Genomic DNA, 13361 nt, shown 5'->3' with positions numbered 1-13361 from the left:
GGACAGAGCTGATGTAAGGGAGATCAGGATGGGCCCTAAACCCTTCAGTTCAGCACAAAAAAGGGGCGAGCTGATGGGAAATACAGAAAAAACATCTGGACATTTTTATGCTATTTTCTGTTGTCAAAATTTTGTCAAAATTTCAAAATTCAAAGAATTGGGAGCAGCTCCATCAATGGTCAAAACCCAAAAGCCTTTTAATGAGCATTTAGCCCGCAGGGGCAGCTGTTGTTAGTCTGGTGGGTTTTGCTGGCAGGAGTGCCTATTAGTCTGGGGGTTTTTGTCAGTTTTTTGTTTGTCTTGTCACAATATCGAATTTTGTAATCTGGTGCCCAGCTCCAAAACTGGCTCTGTGTCTTCTCCACTCACACAGTTGAAGGAAAACAAAGCAGCAAATTAGCCGCCTATCAGAGAGAGGAGAAATGTGGGATTTAATTCTAGATTTGTAGCGGCCAGAGCTAAGACAGCATTTAGTGCGATGTACTGTCGTGTGCAAGGATATGTCCCATAGCAAGGAGTCTAGGGAGCACCTCTCTGACCTGGCTGGATCTGTTCCACTGCTCACTAATTCCTGGTGTGTCCAGTAGCCCTGTTCCTAGGGCTGGATTGTCAGAGTTTCCATTATCAAGCTCTATCTTCAGGGGTTTATTGCTCAGCCGTAAACATTTGCTCCAGGCTGAAACTTGATCTATAGTTGTCGGCTGGGAACGGCAGTGTTTTCAGAAAAAAAGAAAAGAAAAGAAAGATTTGGCTATTCTGTGCAAGTGTAAAAAGATTAAACCTTTAAAACAAACAACACCCAAGACATTTTCATGCAACGTAGTGAGTAAGACTTTTAAACATTTCCCATCCCATGGACTAAGTCCTTTGGTCCCAGAGGGGGATTTATGGACATTTAAGAATTTCATATAATAAAATGTTAAATAGGTGAAGAAATAGACAAACGGTCTAACACAGAAAACAATAACAATGAGCATGTGGCATCTTTGCAGTTGTCTTCACGTTACCAAACCCGCCTGTGGGGTAGCTGTCATTACCCTCTTTTACAGCTAAGGAAAGTGAGGCCTAGAGAGGGTAGGTGATGGACTCAAACTCAGGATGAATTTCACCCCTCTGCAGAGGGCCAGCAAAAGGACTTGGGTCGGTACCTTTGCGCAGGGGTGATTTTCACCTACAGCCTGTCTACTGCTCAGCCACTCCATTGGATGAGGCTGCCTCTGGAAAAGTGGTTTTGATGTATATCCAAGTGACTATAATGCAAAGGAAAAGCCACACAGAGGTTGACCCTTCTGCCCAAATTCCTCTTGATCAGTCTCCTTGTCTTCATGTCTAAACCCACATGAGCACGGTGGAGAGAGATATTTCAAGACTTTTGTGGGTCTGGATTGACACTTTGATAGGCAGTGTCTGCAAAGGGGCTTTGGAGGTTTCTTCTCCAGCCCTTCCAGGAGCCGGTATTTTAAAGAAAAGATTTTTGGACAGTAGAAAACAACTTTGGAATCAGTAAGCACCCCGCTCTGGTTATTTCTAGTGGCTTGGCTTCAGCCAGCCAGTGGCACGCAGTTCAACAACTAGGGGAAGAACTGGGCAGGCAGAAACTCCTCTAATGAAACCCGAAGGCTCCGGGTTTGGATCCTTGGGCCAGCTTTGCCGCAGCTCACACATTTTTGGCAAACGAAGGCCGTGTTTTGTTGGCTGGGCTTTGGGCGACCTTGGAACCAAGTCCCTCAGCACAAAACTGAGTTTGGGGTGAGTTTGGGCAGCATTTGAGGTGAGCCTGAGGCCAGTTCAGGGTGTCAGTTGTATATAAAAGTTGGCCACCTTGAGCGGAGGTTTGCTCTGGATTGGGGCGGCAGAGGGGTGGGGGGGATTCACGGGAGTCCACAGGTTCCTAAGTTACTGAGCTTCATGAAGGTCTGGCTAGACATCTAGGCCTAGCCCATCCCATGGAGCCTCGCTCTTATAAACCATGTCCTGCAAATCCCTGGTGCTCACCGGGGAGCAATGCAATGAGGAGAGCGGCTAGGGGACCTTGCACCCCTGGTTCAGAATTTCCCAGCTTGTCCGAGTTTTATCAGGATGGAAAGACGTGTTGGAAAGACATTCCCATTTCACTCCCAGACACTTAGCCCGTCGGTGCCTGTGCATGGGTCAGTTCTCCTCTGGGCCACACCAGAGAGCCATCCCCATTTCTCCCCCACCTCCAGCCGATGATGCACCCACAGGCTCTCACCCTGGAAGCTGTGAGCAGGCCTGAGGGCTGCCCTGCCCATAGACACACATGGGGGTAATGTTGTTTCTTATTTTCCAGCCTCTTTCTCTGAGCGCTCTGTGGTGAGTCACCCTGTTTGGCTCTGATAATATGTCACCGACGCCTGCACCATCCCTAGGAGATGGAGCATTGCTCATTAAAGAAGAATTATGGCCTCTGCTTAAGTGGATCTTATACCTAAAATAAATACTCAAATGTGTCCAGACAGCTTAAAATGTCAACTCGCTTCCCTGGGAAGAGCAGAGCCATCTGGAGTCAACCGTTATTACAGCTAATGGAATGGAGAACGGGGTCTAATCACCGCCCAGCACCAAAAGGCAAGGGATGCTAACAGTGCATGTGAAAACGCCTCCACCCCACGTGAGTAGCACAGGAGAAAACCCTGGCCAGGCTGGAGGGGATGGGCTGGGAAGCCTACCACGGACTGTCTGACTGACCTCTCGACAAAGGCGACTCTTCTGCTTCAAATTAACCCAGTCCCACAAAAGCAATCTCATCTCCCTGCCGCTGTCACTGGGGACCATTTTCCTGAGAACAAGCTGTGCCAGTCCTGAGAGATTCCTTGCCCCCGGTACATAGAATCATAGAATCATAGAATCATAGAATATCAGAGTTGGAAGGGACCTCAAGAGGTCATCTAGTCCAACCCCCTGCTCAAAGCAGGACCAATTCCCAGCTAAATCATCCCAGCCAGGGCTTTGTCAAGCCGGGCCTTAAAAACCTCCAAGGAAGGAGACTCCACCACCTCCCTAGGTAACGCATTCCAGTGTTTCACCACCCTCCTAGTGAAATAGTTTTTCCTGATATCCAACCTGGACTTCCCCCACCGCAACTTGAGACCATTGCTCCTTGTTCTGTCATCTGCCACCACTGAGAACAGCCGAGCTCCATCCTCTTTGGAACCCCCCTTCAGGTAGTTGAAGGCTGCTATCAAATCCCCCCTCATTCTTCTCTTCTGGAGACTAAACAATCCCAGTTCTCTCAGCCTCTCCTCATAAGTCATATACTCCAGACCCCTAATCATTTTTGTTGCCCTCCGCTGGACTCTTTCCAATTTTTCCACATCCTTCTTGTAGTGTGGGGCCCAAAACTGGACACAGTATTCCAGATGAGGCCTCACCAATGTCGAATAAAGGGGAACGATCACGTTCCTCGATCTGCTGGCAATGCCCCTACTTATACAGCCCAAAATGCCGTTAGCCTTCTTGGCAACAAGAGCACACTGTTGACTCATATCCAGCTTCTCGTCCACTGTGACCCCTAGGTCCTTTTCAGCAGAACTGCTACCTAGCCATTCGGTCCCTAGTCTGTAGCAGTGCATGGGATTCTTCCGTCCTAAGTGCAGGACTCTGCACTTGTCCTTGTTGAACCTCATCAGGTTTTTTTCTGCCCAATCCTCTAATTTGTCTAGGTCCCTCTGTATCCGATCCCTACCCTCTAGTGTATCTACCACGCCTCCTAGTTTAGTGTCATCTGCAAACTTGCTGAGAGTGCAGTCCACCCCATCCTCCAGATCATTAATAAAGATATTAAACAAAACCGGCCCCAGGACCGACCCTTGGGGCACTCCACTTGAAACCGGCTGCCAACTAGACATGGAGCCATTGATCACTACCCGCTGAGCCCGACGATCTAGCCAGCTTTCTATCCACCTTACAGTCCATTCATCCAGCCCATACTTCTTTAACTTGGTGGCAAGAATACTGTGGGAGACAGTATCAAAAGCTTTGCTAAAGTCAAGAAATAACACATCCACTGCTTTCCCCTCATCCACAGAGCCAGTTATCTCATCATAGAAGGCAATTAGGTTAGTCAGGCACGACTTCCCCTTCGTGAATCCATGCTGACTGTTCCTGATCACTTTCCTTTCCTCTAAATGTTTCATAATTGATTCCTTGAGGACCTGCTCCATAATTTTTCCAGGGACTGAGGTGAGGCTGACTGGCCTGTAGTTCCCCGGATCCTCCTTCCTCCCTTTTTTAAAGATGGGCACTACATTAGCCTTTCTCCAGTCATCTGGGACCTCCCCCGATCGCCATGAGTTTTCAAAAATAATGGCTAATGGCTCTGCAATCTCACCCGCCAACTCCTTTAGCACCCTCGGATGCAGCGCATCCGGCCCCATGGACTTGTGCACGTCCAGTTTTTCTAAATAGTCCCGAACCACTTCTTTCTCCACAGAGGGCTGGTCACCTTCTCCCCATGCTGTACTGCCCAGTGCAGCAATCTGGGAGCTGACCTTGTGCGTGAAGACAGAGGCAAAAAAATCATTGAGTACATTAGCTTTTTCCACATCCTCGGTCACTAGGTTGCCTCCCTCATTCAGTAAGGGGCCCACACTTTCCTTGATTTTCTTCTTGTTGCTAACATACCTGAAGAAACCCTTCTTGTTACTCTTAACATCTCTTGCTAACTGCAACTCCAAGTGTGATTTGGCCTTCCTGATTTCACTCCTGCACGCCTGAGCAATATTTTTATACTCCTCCCTGGTCATTTGTCCAATCTTCCACTTCTTATAAGCCTCTTTTTTGCGTTTAAGATCAGCAAGGATTTCACTGTTTAGCCAAGCTGGTCGCCTGCCATATTTACTATTCTTTTTACACATCGGGATGGTTTGTTCCTGCAACCTCAATAAGGATTCTTTAAAATACAGCCAGCTCTCCTGGACCCCTTTGCCCTTCATGTTATTCTCCCAGGGGATCCTGCCCATCTGTTCCCTGAGGGAGTCAAAGTCTGCTTTTCTGAAGTCCAGGGTCCATATTCTGCTGCTCTCCTTTCTTCCTTGTGTCAGGATCCTGAACTCGACCATCTCATGGTCACTGCCTCCCAGGTTCCCATCCACTTTTGCTTCCCCTACTAGTTCTTCCCTGTTTGTGAGCAGCAGGTCAAGAAAAGCTTTGCCCCTAGTTGGTTCCTCCAGCACTTGCACCAGGAAATTGTCCCCTACGCTTTCCAAAAATTTCCTGGATTGCCTGTGCACCGCTGTATTGCTCTCCCAGCAGATATCAGGGTGATTAAAGTCTCCCATGAGAACCAGGGCCTGCGATCTAGCAACTTCTGCTAGTTGCCAGAAGAAAGCCTCGTCCACCTCATCCCCCTGGTCTGGTGGTCTATAGCAGACTCCAACCACGACATCACCCTTGTTGCTCCCACTTCTCAACTTTATCCAGAGACTCTCAGGTTTTTCTGCAGTATCATACCGGAGCTCTGAGCAGTCATACTCCTCTCTTACATACAATGCAACTCCCCCACCTTTTCTGCCCTGCCTGTCCTTCCTGAACAGTTTATATCCATCCATGACAGTACTCCAGTCATGTGAGTTATCCCACCAAGTTTCTGTTATTCCAATCACATCATAGTTCCCTGACTGTGCCAGGACTTCCAGTTCTCCCTGCTTGTTTCCCAGGCTTCTTGCATTTGTGTATAGATGCTTTGGGACCATGACATTTCACCCTGTCCCTGCTGCATCCTGCAAATGGTCAAAGCCTGGAGCCAGGGTGCTGCACTGCTGCTGCTCTGTGCTTCTCCAACATCTACTGGGTAGCGAAGGGGACTGCCTGGAGCAGGGAAGCCCTTTTCCTGCTGCTGAGGCGTGAACACCCATGGCAGGGAGCAGGGACGGCCCACAACATTTTGGCACCTGAGGCAGGGAGCTCAAATGACACCCTCATGACCCCTCACTTGGGCTAAAACTTTGAAAGGCCTTCTTCCTGTTTTACTCCTCTCATGGTACTGCTCTGCTACCTACCCCACTAATGGAGAACTAACAACTTAAAATGCCTTGTTCAAAAATTTTAAATAACACTTAACTTTCAAACGCCTGAACAGCAAATGTAACTTTTCTTGTCTGCATAGTAAACACTGGCATTTTTATCTCTTTGAATAATCAAAGTGGTGCTTTTCTTGCCTTCTTGGTTGCAAAGATTTGAACTGCTTCCTGAAGGTCCACAGTCTGGGCCAGCTCATGCTCTATTGAGATGGTTGCAAGGCCAACCAGCCTCTCCTGTGCCATTGCGGAGCGTAGATGTGTTTTGATTAACTTCAGCTTGGAGAAGCTGCATTCTCCAGTGGCAACTGTTACAGGAGGTGTTAAAAGTATGCGCAGAGCAACAAAAGCATTTGGAAAGAGGGTGGTCATCTTATTTGTGCACATATATTCCAGGACAGCCTTTGGAGTTGATCCTGCTGAAATGTATCTTGAAAGGGCTTTCAGTTCATCACCTAAATCACTTGCATCAATATCGCACGTGTCATCATGTGTCAACACTGTCTCTAGTGCCCTGCATTGCTGGTGTAGGTCTTCTTCAGGTAGAGTGAGGAGTTTTGGAATATCATATAATATCCCACATATACTGCTGTGTTCCTTGAGCTGCATGAAACGTTCTTCAACTGACTGTATTGGACAATCTAGCACCTGGTTAAATAATTCAACTTTGAATTGTTGTTTGGGGTCTTTTATGGGATTATCCCGTGCCTCGTAATCAAAATGTCTTCTTCTTCAGTGACTCTTGTATTCTTGAATGGGTGGAAAAATAGCGTCAGTGTGAAGTTCCTCTGCCAACTTTTGTGCACTCTTCAGAATGTTTTGAAATCCCTCATCTGACCGGTAAGACTGTAGGTATGACTTTGCTTTGTCCAGTTGTTCCATTGCTCCAGATATATCAAGGTCAACACCTTGAAGTCTCTTGCTTACAACATTTATTTCAAACAGTATGTCATGCCACAACACTAAGCCACACAGAAATTTGAAGTTATGTATGTTCCTGGTGATTCCATTTCCCTCTGCCACTGTTCTCTCACGAACAGTTCCTGTCATAGCATTATCCTCCATAATGGCATCATTTATCTTCCCAATTTGGTGTTTGATAGGCTTAATCGCCTCCACTCGACTTTCCCATCGTGTGGCACTCAGTGGTTCAGTGTCAGAGAAGATGTTGCTTCAAAATTTGCCATCGATGAGTTGATGCAGAAAAAAATACATAGATGCTTTGAATTACATTAAAAAATTCAGCAGCCTCACTAGAAGCTGATGCTGCATCACCGACCAAGTTCAATGAATGAGAACTGCATGGGACAAGAAAAGCTCGAAGGTTTAACTGTGTGTCTGCACTCCTCTGTTCTTTCTTCGCATGTTGGCACCATTATCGTAGCCCTGACCTTTCGTGTCAGCTATCGCAAGTCCCGTATCTTCCAGCTTTTTAAGAAGCACATTTGTCATACCAGCTCCTGTAGTATCATCAGTGTCAATAAATTCTAGAAAATGCTCTCTGACAGTCACCATTGCAGGGACATTTTCATTAGGTTCTGTTGTTGTTACAAAATGCACCATTAAGGTTATTTGTTCCGTATGGCTGATGTCAGGTGTGCAGTCCAGAATAACAGAGTAATGTCTTGCTGACTTCAGATCTGCCACAATCTTCTGTTTGACTTTTGTTTCCAGTAACTGTATGATCTCATTTTGAATTGTTTTTCCAAGGTAGTGGTGTGTGTACATTTCTTGGATGGTGACTCTTCTTAGATGCTCCTGGAGTACAGCATCAAACTCAGCCATCAGCTCCACAATTTTAAGGAAGTTTCCATTGTTTGGTACATACAGCTGATCTGAAGTGTCACGCAGTGCTAGGTTTTGGGTAGCAAGCATTCTCACAATGGCAATGAGCCTTTTCAGAACATTTTGCCAGTAAAGAGACTCTGATGCAATCTTCTCTTGATGCTGATCATCTATGGTGGCCTTTAACCTTAGTCTCATCTCAAGCTCTTTCCACCTATGGAATGCTCTCTGGTGCTTTGCTGCCTTCTCATGGCATGCCAGATTTCTAGCCAGATTTTTCCAGTCCTTTGTTCCTGTAGAACCCAATGTGGCTGGAACATTAGACTGGAAGAGTTTGCAACAAAAACAGCATTCTGGGTTTTTGAGTTCATAAGCCATGGCCACTCCACTTTGTTACCATTGGGGATTTCACTCCAGTAATGTGTTGGATGGAAACTTCTATTTTCATTGTCTTTGGGGAACATGAAATTTTTCACTTGTTGTGGCCCATGCAGTACAAGGAAGTCCCTCAGGCTACTGCTCAAGTGGGTCCACAGTCCTGGATCATCTAGACTTAAGGAACTAAACTCAGCAGCAGCTGTTTCTTTCACCTCCACCACACTCTTCTCTGATCTACACTTTTCTTCAGGAATGTGCCTGGTTACATCCATTTGAGATGGAGATATGGATGCTGCAGTAGCTGCCAGGTCACCTGCACTCTGACTAACTGGAAGATCAGGCATCTCCTCACCACTCTCATCCTCTCTGGGGCCGGAAGGCTCACCGTGAACATTTGTGTGTATGTATCTCAGGAGAGCTTCTTCCTGCTTAGATAGAAAAGCTTCCTTTGCTTTCTTTCTTTTTCTGAATGCTGCCCCAGAGGGGCATTTTCTTCTTTCACTCAGGACAGCTGTTCTGTGCCAGCTAGAGTGGCTCTCAACACTCAATTGAAGGGGACAAATACTCAGGCTGGTAGCAGGCCCTGAGTGAGGGAAGATACCAGCATCTTAAGGGCCTAACTGGCTCCTCCTACTTCAGTTGGCTGCCTGTTCTCCTCAAGGGGGTTCAGGGAAGCAGCAGGAAACAGGAAGCTCCCTGAGAAGCTGGTGTGAATCAGTCCAGGCTCCTGGGGTGCTGGAGAGGTACATAAGAGGCTCCTCCTCCTCTCTCTCCCTGCAGCTCCTGCTGCTTTCTGTTATTCCCTCTCACCTTTTCTCCTGCCTGCCTGTGATGTCTCTTGTGCCCTCCTTCCTCCAGCACAGCTCTTCACCATCTCTGTGCGACTCGAGCAGAGAGAATACATATGCACCCACAGCAGACACAATTTTCAACACTCTGGGTCCTAGTGGCGCCCCCCCCTCCACACAGTCTGGCCCCTGAGGCGGCCCCTCCGTTCGCCTCAGGGTAAGGCCAGCCCTGCGGTGGGCTTCCCCTTCAATGACAAATGTGACTGAATGAATCTAAGCCATGGAGGGACAAACTCCTGAGGAAGGGGGTGGATCCCCCATCTGTTGGTGCCCTCAGATCCAGGCTGGCTGTCCTCTTGGATGATGCTTTAGTCCAGGGGTGGGGAACCTTTTTTCTATCAGGGGCCACTGACCCACAGAAAAAATCAGTCAAGGGCCACACACAGCCCCGTGGGGTGGGGCACAGAGGCTCGGGGCTTCCCCTAGGCTCTGGGGTGGGGCCAGAAATGAGGGGTTCCGGGTGTGGGAGGAGGTGAAGGCTGGGGCTGGGGGTGTGGGCTCTGGTGCGGGGTCTGGGAGGGAGTTAGGGTGTGGGAGGAGATTCCAACCTGGGGCAGGGGATTCTGGGTGTGGGAGGAGGTGAAGGCTCGGGGTTGGGGTGGGGATGGGGCATCTGGGAGGGAGTTAGGGTGTGTGTGTGGGGGTTCCGACCTGGGGCAGGGCATTGGGGTGGAGGTGCGGGGTCCGGGAGGGAGTTAGAGTGTGTGTGGGGGGGTCCGACATGGGGCAGGGGATGTGGGCTGGGTGTGGGGTCTGGGAGAGAGTTAGGGTGTGGGAAGGGGTTCCGACCTGGCGCATGGAGTTCGGGGTGCGGGCTCCGGCAGGGCAGCGCTTACCTCAGGCGGGGCCCGGTCAGTGGCACAGCGGGGCTAAGGCAGGCTGTCTGCATGCCAGGGCTCCGCACTGCTCTCAGAAGTGGCCGCCATGTCCGGCCCCTAGGTGGAGGGGCCAGGGAGCTCTGCGTGGGGCGTGCTGCCTGTGGCCACAGGCGCCACCCCCACAGCTCCCATTGGAGCTCAGCTCTCATTGGTTCCTGGCCAATGAGAGCTGCGGAGCTGGCGCTGCGGGCGGGGACAGCGCATGGAGTTTCCCACATCACCCCTGCACCTAGGGGCCGGACATGCCGGTCACTGCCAGGAGCTGCCTGGAGCCGACCGGACTTCTGACAACCTGGCGAGCTGGCACTCGTGGCTCCAGCCCCATGGGGGGTGGGGGGTGGGGCGCCGAGGCTCGGGACTATCAGCCCGCGGCGTGGAGACTTGCTGCAGGATGGTTGAAATGAAGTAGGAGGCCGGATCCGGCCCACGGGCCATAGGTTCCCCTCCCTTGCTTTAGTCAGACACAAGTTATTGGGCTCAGTCCCGGGAGCATAGACGAAATGTTCTGGCCTGGGCTGTATAGGACTCAGACTGAAGGAACTAAAGGTCCCTTCTGGCTTTAAACTCTATGAATATGAATCTGTGACTCTGATGCTGCTGATACCCAGGGCTGAGGTGCTACCTCCAGGCAGTTCTAGGGAGGAAGTCAGTCACATGGACAAAGGCCTCTGGGAGGCGGCTCCTCCATGGATACCCCGCACTCAAGGCCTCCTTGCAGTCCCATTGGAGAGAACTGAAAAGGGAGCAGCAGATAAAAGGAGGATGGTACAGACACAGCATTAAGTGCCACTCACGTTTACAACAGTTTCTGGACCATTGCGCCTTGCAAGCACCTGTCTTGGAACAGCGATGATCACAGACAGCATGCAGGGAATCCCTTCTGCCTGGAAACTCAGCTCAACACCAGTGCCTGGTTCCCAGATAGCTGCTCCACCTCAGGAATTGGCTCCAGTTAGAGATCAAGGTAGAACAAATTCTCTAGCTCCTTGCACTGCTCCGGCCTCTGAACTCACCCCCTCTACACTGAACCTTGCATAGCAAAAATTAACAGCAACACGACGTGTCTTCCCAAGTCTGAACATCTGCTCACATGCAAAGGAAAAGAACTTGGAAGAGCATGTGTAACAGCACCCTCTGGTGACCCATCCCTTGCCTTAGAATCTCTGGCTCGTATGTCTCCCATCGCCAGTGTCTTGTCCTCGCAGACCATGGTAGCTGTTATTTATTGCTATTTGTATTGCGGTCAGGGATTGGGGCCCTGCTGTGCTTGGCGCTGCACAAACACATTGAACAGCAGACCCTCCCTGCCCTGAAGAGTGGACAGTTTAATGTAAGGTGAGAAATAGCAGGTGGATACAAGCAACCGACAGGGTGGGTGGGGCACAAGGTAGCAGTCGGACAGTTTCGCTCAGTGCCGTAAGCAGCGGCTGCAGGACACGCTCTGAGGCTGAAGTGGGACTAAAGTGGTGCCCAGGCCCTAGGCCCCCTGCAAAGGGACGATTCCCACACAAGAGCTTTGCTGTATTGTGAGTCCCTGGAGCGTCATACAGCAGGTGTGGGTCACTGGACGCTGCCCTCTGCTGGAGCAGACTTAGGGCTGCTTCCCCTGGGCCTTGCTCCCTTTTCATGCCATTGACTGCAATGGTGCAACGCAGGCAGAGCGCCCCAGCTCTGCAAAGCCAGGGGGACTGTCCTGCTGGGGGGGGTTCTCAGCAGCACACAAAGCAGGCAAGGACGTTTGTGGCTGCGATGTGGGGGACTCTGTTCTCCCAGAGAAGTGCTTCTTGCAGCACTGCAGCGCCTGGAGGTATCGGACTCCACTCCGAATCACGCTCCCTGCCTCATGCTGCTGGCGGGCTCTGTGTGTGCGGAGCAGGGAAGGAAGAATGGACATGCAGGGGGAGTCCCAGCTCCGCCAGCCATATCACCTCGCTGGTGCCAGGGAAACAAATGAGCACTGGTTCTCGTGTAGAACTTTGTGTAGTTTAGAGCACTGGGTCAGGCTGGGGGTTTTAACCAACTGCCACCAGGGCCAGAGGATCGGGGAGCTACTGCCAGGGCTGCACTTCGCCAGCATGAAACAAAGAACCTGTCCAGCTTGTCAGCTCATCAGCTCATGTTAATCTGCTGGCTGGGGGGGTGGGAGGGGAGGGCTGGTGCTTTATGGCTGCTGGGTTTCTTTTAAAGACTGGGCGGGTCATTTAAGTCATTTTGTATAACAAGAGAGCATCCCCAAATAGGGGACATTGCGCTGGGATGTGACGTTGACATGTCACTGTGACAGTGTGGCTTCAGGACAGCAGTGATGGCAGTAAGAATATCTCTGATCCCAAAGGGTCCTAAAGTGTTCGACAGACATTTTCTAGACAGATGGATCACTTCCCCACTGCTGAAACGCAGCCACTTGTTGGGTGTGAACCCAGCGTCTGTCGCAGCGCAGCACCGCAGTGTCGCAGAGGGACCGGAGAAGAATTCTGCATCGAAGGGAAAGGGCACGGAGACGTTAGGGATGCAGAATGCAGTTGCCCAATTTGAAAGTTGGTCTGGGCCCAGGAGATAACATCTAACATGAGAATTTTAATGAGCACAAATTACCAGGGCTTCCAGTTTGTGTGTTCTTGGAGAGCTCCCATTCCTGGGCCAGACAGGCCCAGCCCTGTGGATCTGATGGGCTCACGCAGCCTAGCATGGTGTGACTGCCAGTCATGCTGTGACACATCATTACTCCATGGCACAACCTTAGGCATGACCTGCTGCCATCAAAGCCACGGGGACATTTACCATGGGCTACGCTGGGAGCAGACCCATGCGCAATGCAGAAACAGAGGATGGGAAAGCTGATTGTCTGTGATCTCGGGGGTTCCTCTATCACTTGTGCTTCCTGCGTTTCCTAACAGGTTTGAATTAATTCCTGATGCAAAGTAGAGGTTAGCCATTGACCTTCTCTACATGTCCAAGTTCATGAGAGGAAAGGAAAGGGATAAAGCAACTGGGCAGGACTGGAGGAAAGGCAGCGACTGGTGCAGATTAGGAATCAGGGACAGCAGGTATCAGAGCACAGCTCCCAGCCATAGCAGGTTGTTTTCCTACGAAAATCTTTATTTAACTTCCGAAGCGTGAATGTTTCCTCCTGCAGCACAGTTACAGACTGAAAAATAACTAGGCTTTAACGCTAGTCTGCTTAGTCTCGTCTCCCCTCGAGAGGGTAACAAGCTGCTTTTAATATTTGTTGTGTTTATTAACAGATGCGGTAGTGACTGCTAAAGATTTCATATGCCAGTTACCACTGAAATGTAAGTAATGAATCAGAATTAACGGTCATAAATCAAACAGACTACAAAGAACCCTATGTTATGTCACCCTGCAGGGACTTACTGAGACCCTGTTGGCTCTGGATGTTACATTGGATGGTCCTTCGGTGAGCTCCAGTCCGG

At 49.9% G+C, this 13361-nt stretch overlaps 1 protein-coding gene across 2 annotated transcripts in view; it reads left to right on the top strand.

Annotated features, from left to right (window-relative positions):
• Window positions 1–13161: 13161 nt before the first annotated feature.
• The window catches only part of RSPO1 (R-spondin 1), a 41734-nt gene continuing 41534 nt past the window's right edge, over window positions 13162–13361 (top strand). For both annotated transcript variants that reach the window (XM_065576736.1, XM_065576735.1), the window contains exon 1: window positions 13162–13220. The gene's annotated coding sequence lies outside the window, so the exon portion shown is untranslated. The remainder of the gene's footprint in view (window positions 13221–13361) is intronic.

Source organism: Chrysemys picta, chromosome 23 (assembly GCF_011386835.1).
Source record: "Chrysemys picta bellii isolate R12L10 chromosome 23, ASM1138683v2, whole genome shotgun sequence".
Classification (NCBI taxonomy): Eukaryota; Metazoa; Chordata; order Testudines; family Emydidae; genus Chrysemys; species Chrysemys picta.
Note: the sequence above shows the minus strand (reverse complement) of the source record. Positions and strands in the feature narration are given on the sequence as shown.